We start from the raw sequence: 17,532 nt of genomic DNA, 5'->3' as shown, positions 1-17,532 counted from the left end.
CCTGTTTTTTTTGGTGTTAGTTAACGTTAGCTTGACTCGCTAAACTCTGTGGCTCAGATTATACTCGGCTACGTAGCTGCATTACGGAGGTTTATAGTGTCGGATGAATTCAAGTTCGACTTCGATCACATTTACAAGAATAACGGTACCTCTAAATTTGAGTTTAGCTTATTGCTAGGCTATTGTCATGAACAATGTTGGTTATTTAGCGAGATACTGTCATAACAGTCGGTCATAACGGTGTTTTACCGCGGCGTTGTTCAGCTGTTGTCCACCAGTGACGTCACGGTTGCGTTCAAGAATTTCCGTAGCGAGCTCGGTAATTGTAAGTTTTAAAGCAAATTAAGCTGCTATTTTCATTTTAATTCATACTTATATCTGTCAGTAACTAAAATAATGTGAAATATTCATGGAGGTCCATTAAGTGGTGCTTAGCCTTTAATCAAATATATCTATAAAAAATAAATTGTAATAGAAAGTAAATGTAAATTAATTCAAATTAATGAGGAAAATTGATTACAAATAAAAAGGAAGAAAGATTTGACAAATGTAAGCCTCGTGGTTCAAGTTTTTGAATTTTTTCTGAGTTCTTCATCACACAAAATTTGATCCCAACTCAACTCCAACTATCCCTCATCCTGCATCCATCATTAAAGGAATCTCCTGAAGTGTACATTATCTTAATATATGAGCCTTACATTATTAAGACAGAGATTACACAAGGGCCATTACAGTTTGCATAAGTAACTGCTTAGATCTCTGATATTTGTCAATGTGATCCTTCCCAAATGAGGCATGGTTTAAGATGCTATCATGAAAAATGTCTAACTTCAATGGCTGACCGCCAGATCGCCTATGGTTACTCAAAACGTAGTGTAAATTCAAATCATTCCGTTCCAGCAGTGCTCCTCTAAGCATCGGATCCCCTCCTGATGTTGGAGCCAAAAGCACTGACCTTGGAGACCCTGGGGTGATAAACCAAATCCCAACCCATGTCTCCCACGTTCAGGCAGACCCACAGGCCTGGAACATCTGGTCAAATGGAGATTACAGCCTATGTTTCTAGAAAATGAGAACCACTCTTTAATATTGATCGTACTAATAATGAATCCACTTTTTGATTCCAACTGAAAGAATAAAACAAGATAGAACATACAGGGTTAATTCAAGTACTAGAAGTACTAAAAAGATCGTATCTAAAGCTGTGTTAAAAAAATACTACTTTGTACTATACGTTACTTTAAATCTGCCAGATTTTTACGACCACCTCATCTTTGTACGAGACGCCTGATGCTAAAAATGAGACTAAACTAAAATGTATTTGACTTGATTTGACTCTGCAAGAGGATAATCATTAGTGCGCTATAAGCTCCTTACTTACTTGTTAGCGACACTACCTTCAGCAAACTATAAACACCAAAACCTTAGCTAATGAGCTACATGTGAGCTGAGGAAATAACTACTTTTTATTTGTTATTTTTTATTCCAAATCACTGCTTTTAGTTTAATATAAGGCCACATTATATTTTTCATTTAAAATCAGACTTTCTCCAGTTTTTTTTTCTCTGCAGCAGCGCTAAGCTAGCTGCAAACAAGAGAAAACATGTGGCCTCGGCTCTCTAGGTGTCAAATAATTAAGATGCTGTGTTGCAGGGGAGCTGAGAACAACCGAGAGAAAGAGAGAGAGAGGAGGAGGAGAAATACTGCAGGGATATATGGTGAGATAAAGCAAGGAAGGAGAGTGTATTTCAGGGAGGGAGAGAGAGAGAGAGAGGGCGAGATGACACAAAGATTGCAGTGTAAATTCTGATTTGTGCGCCTCCTGCTGTGATTTAGATCTGTTCCACACAATTCTGAGGAGCTGCAGGTGTCTGCTACATCAAACCATACATCTCTGACTGAACCTGGAGACACACACACACACACACGTACAAAAACATCTGCTTCTCTTTTCTTTTTTAGCAATAAGTAAAACAAATCAAAAAATAAATCGAATTCCCCCCTTATCCCTGTAGTCAATGGTTGTTTTCCGAGTCGTGCTAATGAAGCTCAGAAAAACCAGAGTTCACATGGTTAGTATTGTGCAATCATCTCACACTTGCCTCCAGCCCCATTAGGGATATGAAGCTAATGTAGTTAACAAGAATTCGAAGCTTATATATTTTGCATTGTGCAAATAGCACACTCGAATCCTCTCATACTCCCTTCAAACTGCACTGTGAAATATTTCCAAATACACATCCGAAACTCCCAGTGGAGTTGGTGTGTTCTCCCTGTGTCCGCGTTGGTTTCCTCCAGGTGCCCACAGTCCAAAAACACACGTTGGTAGGTGAATTGGCGACTCAAAAAAGTGTCCGTAGGTGTGTGTGAATGCGTGTGTGTGTATGTGTGTTGCCCTGTGAAGAACTGGCGCCCCCTCCAGGGTGTATTCCCACCTTGCACCCATTGATTCCAGGTAGGCTCTGGACCCACCGCGACCCTGAACTGGATAAGTGCTTACAGATAATGAATGAATGAACGAATACCCAGGGGCCTGGACTTATCAGAGATTCTGTACTTAACCTATAACAAACATGGCCGCCTCCCAGTGGGTAACCCTTATAGTGGAGCATAAACTTTTTCATGCAGTAACTGCAAGTCAAGTCTTCATTTCCTGAGAAATGTATTTAACAGGAAAAAAAATAAACATAAAAAATAAACTAATAAACACTGTTTGCACCTTTTCATGTACAAATATGGCTTGTTTTTTTTGTGACAGTACAGACAGGTGCAAACTCCAATCAGGCAGAGCAAACAGGCTCTTCACTGGAGTGGAAGTTCAGTCATAATGAGTGTGAAGACGACCTCAACAAAACCCCTGTAGAAGTTCACTGCAGTATTCTAACAGCGACTTGTGGAGATGTGGTGTAAAAATAGTGAATAGCGATGTGAATTAATGAGGCCTCGTGTCATTGTGTCCCTCCACCCCCACCCACCCCCCCTCATCCCCCAGCTACTGTCTGTTTGCATCTTTCTCTTTCTCTACTTTCCTATCCTCCCTCCATGTGCTATGACTGCGTGTGGGGAATTCAGACAGCTGTGTGTTATTTGTCATTGTCATATTTGGCACTGTTTCTGTGTGTCAGCCAGATAAGGAGCCTTAACATGCTTCAGAATTAATGATGATAATAACAACAATAATAATCAGCGATATGTACCGACCGCCACATATTCATGTTCCAATAATGGAGAATAAATCACAACCCAGCTCCGTATTTATTCACCATTATCAACAACCTACAAATATTTTGCCTTGTGTTTGGGATCACAGCTCGGCTGATATCACCTGCTTTTGCTGATATTCCTCCGGAACGTCAAAACAAAGCTGGATTTTGGTTGGAAATAGAGGTGGGAGGTCGTGGAAATGGATAATGTTGTTTTCCCCTGCATTGCTCTGTGCTCCTCTGGACCATGTAGGCCCCAACTCTCCTGTTAAACACTAAGGCTCTGACAATAACACTGTTTACAACTTCATATCCCTGCTGTCCTCAGAAGACCTTGTAACTTTGTGTTTGAGGGTTGTTACACACTCCTGTATTGTTTCATTTAACAGGATCTGGCTGATGATCCTCTGATGAGTTTTCAGGCTAAAAAAAGAGCGTACTTCATTTTAAGTGATGCTTTGTGATGATATTATCATTTTTCTTCTCTCTCTTTGAATGCTGTTTCCAGCAAGTCAACTGCTCTGAATACTCAGCATCGCATTTGAGTAAGGCTATTTAACCAGACGGGCGGCACGGTGGCGCAGCAGGTAGTGTCGCAGTCACACAGCTCCAGGGGCCTGGAGGTTGTGGGTTCGATTCCCGCTCCGGGTGACTGTCTGTGAGGAGTTGGTGTGTTCTCCCTGTGTCCGCGTGGGTTTCCTCCGGGTGCTCCGGTTTCCTCCCACAGTCCAAAAACACACGTTGCAGGTGGATTGGCGACTCGAAAGTGTCCGTAGGTGTGAGTGAATGTGTCTGTGTTGCCCTGTGAAGGACTGGCGTCCCCTCCAGGGTGTATTCCCGCCTTGCGCCCAATGATTCCAGATAGGCTCTGGACCCCCCGCGACCCTAAATTGGATAAGGGTTACAGAAAATGGATGGATGGATGGATATTTAACCAGACTATGCTGGCACTCTGGTGGGAGCAGGTGCAAAAATAACAAAAAAAACAAAAACCAAAATAAACCCTAACCAACTAAGGTAATGATACTAAATGCTGTTAGGCAGACACATGCATTATAACAAGTCCTGTAATAGCATGGCATGAAGATGGCAATAGACAGACAAACACCACGTTATCAGGTTTGTGAAAAACACTCTGTACTTAAAGCCACTTTTTAAAAATAATAATAATTAATTTAATCATTTTAATTAGTTGCTGAATCACCCAACTGTGTCCGAGAGCATTTGGCTTTGAAATGGGCTCTGTGCTGTTTACTGACAAATACCATTGCTGTTTATTTCTGTATAACCCTGGGTAAGAGACGCTGCAGTTCTTCAGAGAATAAGAGAGGGGGTTGCAGTCGTTTCTATTGATTGTTCTTCTTCAAAGAGAGCTGCATTTGTAACTTAATAGAACTCACCAGTACATACAGGACTCGGATCCCAAACAAAAATGGTGTAGCATATGAAAAGGTACGAATTTTGATTTCTTCCATTATACACCTTGTAAGTTGGCCAACCAAATGTTTCATGGATATCCCCGAAAAAGACGGCACCTAGAAGGCGGCATAGTGTGGTGACATCCAGCACAGAAGCTCTATGCCTTTTAATGCAGTGGTGTCTAAGGGATTGAAGTATATTCAGCTGTGAATTACAGCCAGGCGTTTTTATGCTGAGATTTTTCTCTGAATTTACTGATTCATTTGATGAATTTTGGGCATATGGTAAAACATTCATTCAGTATCTGTAAGCGCTTGTCCAGTGGGTCCAGAGCCTACCCGGAATCATTGGGCGCAAGGCGGGATCACACCCTGGAGGGGGCGCCAGTCCTTCACAGGGCAACACACACTTTTTTGAGTCACCAATCCAACTACCTACATGTGTTTTTGGACCAGGGGAGGAAACTGGAGCACCTGGAGGAAACCCACGCCGACACAGGGAGAACACACCAAACTCCTCACAGACAGTCACCCGGAGGAAACCCACGCAGACACAGAGAGAACACACCACATTCCTCACATACAGTCACCCAGAGCGGGACTCGAACCCACAACCTCCAGGTCCCTGGAGCTGTGTGACTACGACGCTACCTGCTGCACCACCGTGGCACTCTATGGTAAAACAACTACAATTATTATAATGCTCAAGAACGCTGTTTCTAAACGCTAATTCTAGCACAGAGCTTCAGTGGTAGCTAGAGCTTATGATGTTGTATTCCTAATCTTTAGGATTCAGGGTTTGAGCTGTCATCCACAAAGGATGGAATCAAGTGGGTAATAGGTTCTGCTCCACTTTAGTTTGTAGTTAATTCGGTTGTGGAGTGTGCGCTCCGTCATGTTTCACAAGTTTTAAGAGAATGAGCACACTGCTACGTTACAATACTGCCTGTGGAGCCATGAGTCATTCTGTTTTTAAAAAAAAATTTCTAAGGAGAACCCCTGACCCAGAGGTGAGAAGTTTTATGTCAAATGATCTTTACATCATGACTCAGGCATGAAAAACCTTTCTCTCTAATGTATTTTCTTACCTTTAAACCTGTTTCTTTGTGGTTGTGAATTGCTAAAGCAAAGGTTAGTCTGTGAGTTATGGCTTCTTTAGTTTTGCCCTTGAGTTTCGAATCTAAAGTAGCAGTGAGGAAGCTCATAATAAGTTATAAAGTGATCTTAAATAGCCTGAATTGTCTGGCGCAGAGGCCTAAGCTCTGGGAGGGCCAGTTCATTTCTATTAAAAGTCCAGTAGTATTTAATTGGCATAATTTTATTATTTTCCTGCCTGTTTCCTTTTTTTTATGTAATATCTTTATGTTAAAGGCGTAGTTGACGATTATAATCAAAAAACACTTTTTATAAAATGCTAGCTCTGTAATTGAGACGAACTAGCCCGGTATGCTAGCCCCTCTCTCTCTCTCTCCCCTCCCCCACCCCCCAAACGTTGAGAAGCATGTACCGAAATGATATTGCTCTGTCCCTGCTCCATAAGTCGGTACTAATGACACATTTCTGCTGTTTTGGAACACTTAAGGTGGAAATATGTCCAAAGTCAGCAGGGCTAACTGCATTACCAAAAGTGCTACAAGGGAACTCGAGTTACAAATTAGTTTCTGTGGTAATTCAGACAGACAAGATGAATATCAGCCACGTGTTTATTCTTAAACATATGTATACCGTTCCACCTTAAAAGACGCGGTGTAAACAAACCGGAAAGATACTATTTTCCACAACGGTAGACGTCCCCTTTAACTCCCCCCTTCCTTAGTCAAGTGGATTATCTTCTGAAACATTCATAAAGAGCCCTTTCATACAGATAAATGAATAGACAGGGCATTTTCTGAAATAATAATAATTTGCTGTTTATATTAGAGAGTATCTCTGAATTTAGCCCTGTATTCTGCTTGTGTTAAAGTAATACAGTTACTGTGTGGAAATGATGTGCATTTAGAATGCAGTATACTGGCTTCCTGAAATACAATGTAACACAGCCATAAAAACCCATGTTTATAATATATACATATATAGAGAGAGAGAGTGTGTGTGTGAAATAAAATGTATGGAACGATGTTGAACATAAGTCAGTGGACTACTTCCTGACCATACATAATTTAATGTGAAGAGGTAATGTCATGAGGCGCCCACTTCAGGCAAGAGCAAATATCCCCATATACACCCTGTCCTCCACTTCAAAAATGTCAGATGACATGGAGGTCCCAGTTTGTTTAACTTTAGTTGCTCCGTGTGTAGTGGCAAGAAAAAAAGAAGATCAATCTCAATTTCCTGAAAAGTTCTTCTGGCCTTTCTGCTGTCTGTCACCTTGCCGGTGAATATGAAATTGCTCTGTGAAGCGTATTCTCGGGAGAGATATGGCCTGGGGATGTGGCTCTCTGCTCTGAATCCTAATCCAGGAATTACACACGCCAAGAGGGGACTTGGGTATACGAAAATCCTTTGTCACCTCAGCTCAAACCATGCACTGTTCAGCTGTAAACACTTACCAATGACCCCTCTAATATTCTGGATTAAGACAGTAATACTTCAGTAATGTAATAAAGGGTCTGTATTACCAGACATCTTTCACACAACCAGGTTTCTCTTGAGCATGGAAATTTAATTAAAATTCAGTGATGTCGCAGTGGGTCCGGTGCCAACCTGGAATCACTGGGCGCTAGGTGGGAACACATCCTGGAGGGGGCACCAGTTCTTGGCAGGGCGACACTCACTCACACATTCACTCACACCTACGGACACTTTTGAGTCACCAATCCACCTACCAACATGTGTTTTTGAACTGTGGGAGGAAACTAGAGCACCAGGAGGAAATACACACAGACACAGGGAGAACACACCAAACTCCTCACAGACAGTCACCCGGAGGAAACCCATGCAGACACAGGGAGAACACATCACACTCCTCACAGACAGTCACCCGGAGGAAACCCACACAGACACAGGGAGAACACATCAAACTCCTCACAGACAGTCACCCGGAGGAAACCCACACAGACACAGGGAGAACACATCAAACTCCTCACAGACAGTCACCCGGAGGAAACCCACGCAGACACAGGGAGAACACATCACACTCCTCACAGACAGTCACCCGGAGGAAACCCACACAGACACAGGGAGAACACATCACACTCCTCACAGACAGTCACCCGGAGGAAACCCACGCGGACACAGGGAGAACACATCACACTCCTCACAGACAGTCACCCGGAAGAAACCCACACAGACACAGGGAGAACACATCACACTCCTCACAGACAGTCACCCGGAGGAAACCCACGCAGACACAGGGAGAACACATCACACTCCTCACAGACAGTCACCCGGAGGAAACCCACGCGGACACAGGGAGAACACATCACACTCCTCACAGACAGTCACCCGGAGGAAACCCACACAGACACAGGGAGAACACACCAAACTGCTCACAGTCAGTCACCTGGAGGAAACCCACGCGGACACATGGAGAACACACCAAACTCCTCACAGTCACCCGGAGGAAACCCACGCGGACACATGGAGAACACACCAAACTCCTCACAGTCACCCGGAGGAAACCCACGCGAACACAGGGAGAACACACCACACTCCTCACAGACAGTCACCCGGAGGAAACCCACGCAGACACAGGGAGAACACACCACACTCCTCACAGACAGTCACCCGGAGGAAACCGACGTAGACACAGGGAGAACACACCACACTCCTCACAGACAGTCACCCGGTGGAAACCTACACAGACACAGGGAGAACACACCACACTCCTCACAGACAGTCAAGGGAGCGAGGCTTGAACCCACAACCTCCAGGACCCTGGAGCTGTGTGACAGTGACTCTACCTGCTGCGCCACATGTGCCCCAGTGATGTTCAGTTTCTAAAATATCCTCCCAGCAAAGGTCCAAGTCTCAAGACTTGTGTTTCATCTCATAGTGGCACTTAACACTTCTGCTTTAGACAACATAAGCCACACTAGTTTAGAACCAACTGCAGGAAGAACGAGCCTAAGTTGGTTCATTGACTCATTAAAAGTTTGGTTTTCTTAATCAGATTTCTTTATCTTGGAGTAAGCCATGCTGTCTTCACCCTCACGTTCCATTTGCTCTCTCTAGTGAACTGGTCACACAGAGTAAACAATCAAATTCATTGGCACAACTGAGAGAACTTGTTGTGGTATTAACTGGATTGACTGTGCCTGTTTTCTATTGCCATTATATTCATTAATATATTAATCCTAGATAGAACTTATACATGGTCCAGTATTGGACCGAGGTTCACCATTTGATGAAGCCTATTCATCAAAGTATAGAATAGTATATAAAGTATAGAAATCTGGTTTCAGCCAATTGCATGTCCATATTTTGGCTTTTTATCTGATTCATTTAATATTTATTCCAAAATGAAGGGGGCATTGACTTTTAGTAACAGCTCCTGCTCTTCCAAGAAGGCTGTAATGATATGATTTGTAATGGTTCAGCCAACGGAGAGCTCCTGAGGTCAGGCACCGATGTTGGGTGACTAACTGACAGTAGCTCTGGATCATAAACACCGTCATCCTTATAGTACTGGGTGGATTCCACACCCCAATTCTTGTGGGATTTATTCCCTTCTCATAGACTCATGGTAACCTTGGGCTCATGTGTGAGAAAACAATGAGAGCAAATGTAATACAAGCCACTTTTTAATGCATTGATATGTAGGGTCTGGGGAAAATGCTCAAATGAAAGCAGTCACACAATAAGTAAGAGCTTTTAAAACAGCTATCTATACCAAATAAACCTATAAACATAAAGTGTCTTGGTGGAGATAGAAGGGAAATAGAGAAGTCGTTTATATTACAAAGCTGTGACAGAAAACGTTTAAAATTTAACATCCTGTCAGCTGCTCTGTCACTCTTGATTGGCACCCTGTGCTGACAGAAAATGAAGATGAGAGGAAATGAGAGAGCGACTGTGATTATTCTCTGGAAGCCACCATCCGCAGCTGACACATGGTTGACAAATTGCTTTTGTGGGGGTTTTTTTTTGTGTGTGTTTTAACTTAAAAAAAATTAAATAATCTGGATAATCTAGGGTGCCCAGATCTGAGATGGGGAAAAAGAGGGGGGGGGGGGGGGACGACTACTCACGTACAGACTGACCAATTTAATTGTTTACAGAGAAGGTTATTGACCAATAACGGTAGCTCTACAGTCAGACCGTCCAATCATAAAATTTTAGGCTACTTCACCACGCCCCCTTCTCACTCAAGCGAACCAATCGGAGTAGGGGAGGGCGGGACTAGTTTGTGAACGAAACTTCTCGAAGTTCTATGTAAGCTCTAGAAAAACAAAATCCCGGATCTTTGTGAAATTCCGCCCGGACATTATTTTATCTAAAAAAGAGGACATGTCCGGGTAAAACAGGACGTCTTGTCACGCTAGATGATCTTTAATATTTTGATGGACTGGCGCCCTGTCCAGGGTGTGTGGTAGCCTTGCGTCTGTTGAATCCACCCAGTAAACAAGGAACATCCCTGGACGTTCAAAATAGGTCTAAAAGTAGTCTGTCCGTCAAGGACATATTTTAAACGTCAATGGACGTCCAAATTCCATCTTAATAAGTTAGTTAAGTGGTGACCAATCGATAACGTCAGTGGACGTCCAAAATACGTCTAATAGTCGTCTTTTCAATGTCTGTGTTTGGACGTCTTTTCAACTTTCATTTTCAACCTTAAGAGAACGTTGATCAGACGGCAGTCATTACGTTATTTCAACGTTGAATCAACGGCTAAATGTTTACTGGGCAGGTGCGCTCCAGACACACAGCAAACCTGATTAGGATGAAGAGATTACAAAAGAATTCAAATGAATTTTGATGAGACAGAAAGGGTCAAATCTCACATTCTGGTTTCCGTTCATTACATTTCGTAGCATGTGGTAATAGGTGGAGAATTGAGCGCAGTTGATGAATAAGCTTGAGTTTGTAAAATCAAGTAGAGCAGGCCTCATTTGCATATAGTTTACATGAATCACACCTTAGCTCATGCAGAAATGTCAGCACTCATTCATTGTAAAGATGGATTTCTGAGGTTCATGAGCTCGGTTGAGCAGGGAGTGCACTGCTCCCCCTTCTGACCAAACGTTACAGTGCTAAAAAAAACCAATGTGAAATAAACAATATTTCTTACATTTATTATTATTTTTCTTCATGAATGTATTTGAACATTGTGTTTTTGCAGTGTGTTAGAAGGTTTACTGAATTGTTTATGGGATATACACTGTGTAGGACACCGAACAGCAGCGACATGTTAATATTAGTGTTCATTCTCTATATTAGTGTAAATTTCTAAATCCATATTTGTGCTTGATCACCATGTCTACAGTTTATTAGTGTTATTGTCATGGCCTATTTGTGCTGTTATTACCTAAGCTATTAGAGGTTATGTTTTTGGATTATGGTATTTTAACAGTTTAATGCTTTTAATCTGACACTGAAATGAACGTCCACATTAAAGTGTGCTAATATGTAGATAGCAGCTCAAGTAGAAGTGGTGGCTGGATAGCATTACTGGAGAGTCCTCGTTAGTGAGTGGAATTGGCATTCATTCATTCATTATCTGTAAGCGCTTATCCAGTTCAGGGTCACGGTGGGTCCAGAGCCTACCTGGAATCATTGGGTGCAAGGCAGGAATACACCCTGGAGGGGGCGCCAGTCCTTCACAGGGCAACACAGACACACACACACATTCACACCTACAGTCACTTTAGAGTCACCAATCCACCTACCAATGTGTGTTTTTGCACTGTGGGAGGAAACCGGAGCACCCGGATGAAACCCACGCGGACACAGGGAGAACACACCACACTCCTCACAGACAGTCACCCGGAGGAAACCCACACAGACACAGGGAGAACACACCAACTCCTCACAGGACGGTCACCTGGAGGAAACCCATGTGGACACAGGGAGAACACAACCACACTTCTTACAGTCACCCACCTGGAGGAAACCCACGCAGACACGGGGAGAACACACCACACTCCTCACAGACAGTCACCCGGAGGAAACCCACACAGACACAGGGAGAACACACCACACTCCTCACAGACAGTCACCAGGAGGAAACCCACGCAGACACAGGGAGAACACACCAACTCCTCACAGACTGTCACCTGGAGGAAACCCATGTGGACACAGGGAGAACACAACCACACTTCTTACAGTCACCCACCTGGAGGAAACCCATGCAGACACGGGGAGAACACACCACACTCCTCACAGACAGTCACCCGGTGGAAACCCACGCGGACACAGGGAGAGCACACCACACTCCTCACAGACAGTCACCCGGAGGAAACCCACGCAGACACGGGGAGAACACACTACACTCCTCACAGAGGGTCACCCGGAGGAAACCCACGCAGACACAGAGAGTCACCCTGAGCAGGAATCAAACCCACAACCTCCAGGTCCCTGGAGCTGTGTGACTGCGACACTACCTGCTGCGCCACCGTGCCGCCCGTGGGATTGGCAGTTCAGGTAAAAATAAATAAATTAATTATTTTATAAAAAAAAAAAAACCTGGCAAAAAATGACTGAAATGCCATATTCAGTTATTCCCTTTAAAGGACATGTTGACTAATTTTTAAATGACTCTTCTTCAGCTTTTTGAAGTGCTACATTTAACCTCTGTTGGTGGCACACGCCGACAGTTAATTGGACTGATAGTCATCTTTATGAATCTTAATTAAGGGGGAAAACCCCTTCAAAGACAAATAGCTGCTGCTGTGGTGAATATTTATGACAAACTACACACTCGAGAGTTTTTTGTTTTTTTTTGTGGGTGTACTGTTGATTCTTGAGATGGATTGCCCTCACACAAACTGCCTCACTGAGTCATCCATCATAGGCTTTCATCAGAACTGTCTTGTGGACGAAAGGCCAGAACGAGCAAAATGCACAGGCCTCAATAGTCAATCTTAAATTTTTTTTTTTTAGAAGTAATGGCCTTTGCCTGCTCTATATTTCAGTGCAGATGAGAAGCATGGCTGAATTTCCACAACATTATTCCTTGGGACTTTATTGTGCATCCTGCTTTCATGCTTACCTTTTATAGAGACACAATAAAACCCTGACAAATAAAGGTGATTTGATTTATGGCTGGTGTAATATCTTCTGCTGTGTGCTTTCAATTTGTATTTATGGGGGTGGAAGAAACGAAATACAAAGTTTCCAACTGGCAGTGACTGCAGCGGGCCTACACAGGAAAGACAAAGTGATTCATCAGTGTTCCAACCATCACTTATTCAACCAGGTTGCGTGTGGTCAGATCTGATTCTAAAACGACAAAAAACACAAATTTCAACAGGTTTTCACTCGTCAGTTAGTAGAAATGCAATGGTTGAATTTGGGTGCGAAACAAGAACATCACACATCATTCACACACACACTTACACACCCCTGTGGTCCATTTCACACAGCCTTTCCATCTAACAAGGTGTTACTGGCCTGTGGGAAGAAACTGGAGTCCCTAGAAGAAACCCATACAGACACAAGGAAAACACACGTCCTCAGAAAGTAAGCCGAGACGCAGACGAAACTCAGGACCCCCAAACAAATGCGTTGCCCTGTGCACAAACGCATCAATAAATATTAATAAAGGGCGCTATTATTGTTAAATACGTTTTGGCCAGTAGAGGGAGCAGCGTGATCTGCACTTGAAGACGACCAACGGCTCACTATCGAAACATCTGCATAAATGAGGGGGATTTTGTTGATAGATTAGATGTTAATAGCTTCTGCCATTTTTTTAGTGACTTCTAAAGGTTTTATTCAGAACGCCCACCCACCCACCCTCCTCCAAAAGTTACATAGTGCAGTTTCTGCAGTGCTGAGCCCACACTACAAAGGACAGAGAGTGTGTTCCCTATTTACAGGTCAGTGGAGCATCACAGTGATTTTAAAGCTGTAATTGTAAAGTCAAAATATTATGTAATGTTCCTTTAAGGCATATATTTTTTGGGAAAACTACACATACTAGGACGATATTTAAATAGTATTCCACCGAATACTATTTAAAAAGATCATCTAGGAAACTTCGTGAGTCACCAAAATGTTTTTTGTTGTTGTTGTTGTTGTTTTCTGGCTTGGTGGTCTCCTGCTAGGGCAGTGTGCATTGACCCCTACTCTGTCTCTGTGCCTCAGCACATGCAGGCAGTTTCCTCACCACTCTGCTCTCTGAGCAGTTCCATCTATTATTCACCCAGCTCGTTTTATTTCAAAGAGTTGGTTATAAAAAAGAAAGAAAGAGAAAAGCTAGCAGCGTGACCCCCTGATGCTTTATTCATGGGGCAGCGGCTCGCTGTTATGGGGGCTGCCCCCACACACTGCTCATCGCTGAAAGAACATCGAAAGAACATTGTAGCACCTTTCACATGGACGTCATCATACCGGACCCTGTGTTTTGATCCAAACACAAATGACAACCCGTTTGTTCCCTTCTAAGCAGGCATTAGGTGCTTGTCACTTTTTGTCCGTACAGGTACAGTTGCCTAGTAACAGTCCAAATGAGGCCCACTCTCGGAACAGCTGGAGAACACTCGTCCCCCGCTAAATTCCCAGCGTTATGCACTGAGAAGGGCTAAATGCTTTCAACAGAGTGTCTCCTCTGCAGGCCCAGAGGCCACCCCCAGACAGAGCACCTGCTGAGAGGTGGTGACCACACTAACATCCATTTCTCTCCACCAAAGGCACTTTAGAGTGTACCACCTGCGGTTCAAACTCTTACAGAGTTCTGCGAAAAAATAAATAAATAAAAAATCTCCTTTAATTTACACACCTCCTCCACTCAACAAAGACACACTGGGGTAGTTAAGTAAGTTTTCAAAGACTTGATTAAGTAGTTTCTGACAGCATATGATTGCTTGTTATCTGGAAAACAAATGTGCTTTAATAATTCATTTGAATTATTTAAAAAGTCTTGACAAGATAAAGTTAAATCTGGGGATGATTTGGCTTTACCTCGTTGTATAAAACTGTCCACAATGAATAGAGTTTTTAAACATAAAATTAGGCCTAAAACTAAAAAACAATGAGTCAATGAATCAGTGTGATTTATTTATTACAATATCACATGATAAACGTCTGTGAGAATCCAAATAGCTCCAGGGCATCGCAGTCCTGGGTTCGATCCTCACTTTTGGTCGCTGTGTGTGAGGACTTGGTGTGTTCTCTCTGTGTCTGTGTGGGTTTCTGTTGGTTTCCTCCTGCAGTCCAAAACCACATGTTGGTAAGTGGATTGGCTTTGTGCTATTGCTCACAATAATGAGTGTGTGAGTGACTGGGTGAGTGTGTGAAATTGTCCACAGGTGTGAGTGACTGGGTGAGTGTGTGAGTGACTGGGTGAGTGTGTGAAATTGTCCACAGGTGTGAGTGACTGGGTGAGTGTGTGAAATTGTCCACAGGTGTGAGTGTGTGAGTGACTGGGTGAGTGTGTGAGTGACTGGGTGAGTGTGTGAAATTGTCCACAGGTGTGAGTGTGTAAGTGACTGGGTGAGTGTGTGAAATTGTCCACAGGTGTGAGTGTGTGAGTGACTGGGTGAGTGTGTGAAATTGTCCACAGGTGTGAGTGTGTGAGTGACTGGGTGAGTGTGTGAAATTGTCCACAGGTGTGAGTGTGTGAGTGACTGGGTGAGTGTGTGAAATTGTCCACAGGTGTGAGTGTGTGAGTGACTGGGTGAGTGTGTGAGTGACTGGGTGAGTGTGTGAAATTGTCCACAGGTGTGAGTGTGTGAGTGACTGGGTGAGTGTGTGAAATTGTCCACAGGTGTGAGTGTGTGAGTGACTGGGTGAGTGTGTGAAATTGTCCACAGGTGTGAGTGTGTGAGTGACTGGGTGAGTGTGTGAGTGACTGGGTGAGTGTGTGAAATTGTCCACAGGTGTGAGTGTGTGAGTGACTGGGTGAGTGTGTGAAATTGTCCACAGGTGTGAGTGAGTGTGTGAAATTTTCCACAGGTGTGAGTGTGTGAGTGACTGGGTGAGTGTGTGAAATTGTCCACAGGTGTGAGTGTGTGAGTGACTGGGTGAGTGTGTGAAATTGTCCACAGGTGTGAGTGACTGGGTGAGTGTGTGAGTGACTGGGTGAGTGTGTGAGTGACTGGGTGAGTGTGTGAAATTGTCCACAGGTCTGAGTGTGTGAGTGACTGGGTGAGTGTGTGAAATTGTCCACAGGTGTGAGTGTGTGAGTGACTGGGTGAGTGTGTGAAATTTTCCACAGGTGTGAGTGTGTGAAATTGTCCACAGGTCTGAGTGTGTGAGTGATTGGGTGAGTGTGTGAAATTGTCCACAGGTGTGAGTGTGTGAGTGACTGGGTGAGTGTGTGAAATTGTCCACAGGTGTGAGTGTGTGAGTGACTGGGTGAGTGTGTGAAATTGTCCACAGGTGTGAGTGTGTGAGTGACTGGGTGAGTGTGTGAAATTGTCCACAGGTGTGAGTGAGTGTGTGAAATCTTCCACAGGTGTGAGTGTGTGAGTGACTGGGTGAGTGTGTGAAATTGTCCACAGGTGTGAGTGTGTGAGTGACTGGGTGAGTGTGTGAAATTGTCCACAGGTGTGAGTGTGTGAGTGACTGGGTGAGTGTGTGAGTGACTGGGTGAGTGTGTGAAATTGTCCACAGGTGTGAGTGTGTGAGTGACTGGGTGAGTGTGTGAAATTGTCCACAGGTCTGAGTGTGTGAGTGACTGGGTGAGTGTGTGAAATTGTCCACAGGTGTGAGTGTGTGAGTGACTGGGTGAGTGTGTGAAATTTTCCACAGGTCTGAGTGTGTGAGTGATTGGGTGAGTGTGTGAAATTGTCCACAGGTGTGAGTGTGTGAGTGAGTGTGTGAAATTGTCCACAGGTCTGAGTGTGTGAGTGATTGGGTGAGTGTGTGAAATTGTCCACAGGTGTGAGTGTGCGAGTGACTGGGTGAGTGTGTAAGTGATTGGGTGAGTGTGTGAAATTGTCCAAAGGTGTGAGTGACTGGGTGAGTGTGTGAAATTGTCCACAGGTGTGAGTGTGTGAGTGAGTGTGTGAAATTGTCCACAGGTCTGAGTGTGTGAGTGACTGGGTGAGTGTGTGAAATTGTCCACAGGTGTGAGTGTGTGAGTGAGTGTGTGAAATTGTCCACAGGTGTGAGTGTGCGAGTGACTGGGTGAGTGTGTAAGTGATTGGGTGAGTGTGTGAAATTGTCCAAAGGTGTGAGTGACTGGGTGAGTGTGTGAAATTGTCCACAGGTGTGAGTGACTGGGTGAGTGAGTGAGTGACTGGGTGAGTGTGTGAATTTGTTCACAGGTGTGAGTGTGTGAGTGCCTGGGTGAGTGTGTGAAATTGTCCACAGGTGTGAGTGACTGGGTAAGTGTGTATTTGTGTGTGCTGACTGGGTGTGTGTGTGGTGACTGGGTCAGAGGTGTGAGTGTGTATGTGTTTGAGTGATGCCACAGTAAATCTCAGCCACAGACACTCTGCCTACAAGTGCACGTCTTCAGTGTCAGGATCCTGCTTGTGATTGGTCCTTTTGTGTGTCAGTCAAATTTTTTTTACTGCAGCAGTAGGCGGTTCTAAGCCACGTGAAGTGACTCTCCCTAGAGAGTCTGGCAATGTGAGACTATCCTATGATGCACTGGCTTGATGTTCCTGCCTTGCACCTAGCGATTCCTGGTAGGCTCCAGATGCACTGAGACCCTGACCCTGATGAAGCAGTTACAGTGAGAGGCTTTTAGAAGCACAGGTCTGGTTCCTATCCCAACCACATTTTTATGTAAGTTTCTTCGTAACAGAGCGTTTCTCATCAGAGCCCTCTGAATAACTTTTTTATATATTATTGATTCAACT

Source organism: Hoplias malabaricus, chromosome 14 (genome assembly GCF_029633855.1).
Source record: "Hoplias malabaricus isolate fHopMal1 chromosome 14, fHopMal1.hap1, whole genome shotgun sequence".
NCBI lineage: Eukaryota > Metazoa > Chordata > Actinopteri > Characiformes > Erythrinidae > Hoplias > Hoplias malabaricus.
The sequence above is the reverse complement of the archived record's forward strand: the minus strand, read 5'-3'. Positions refer to the sequence as shown.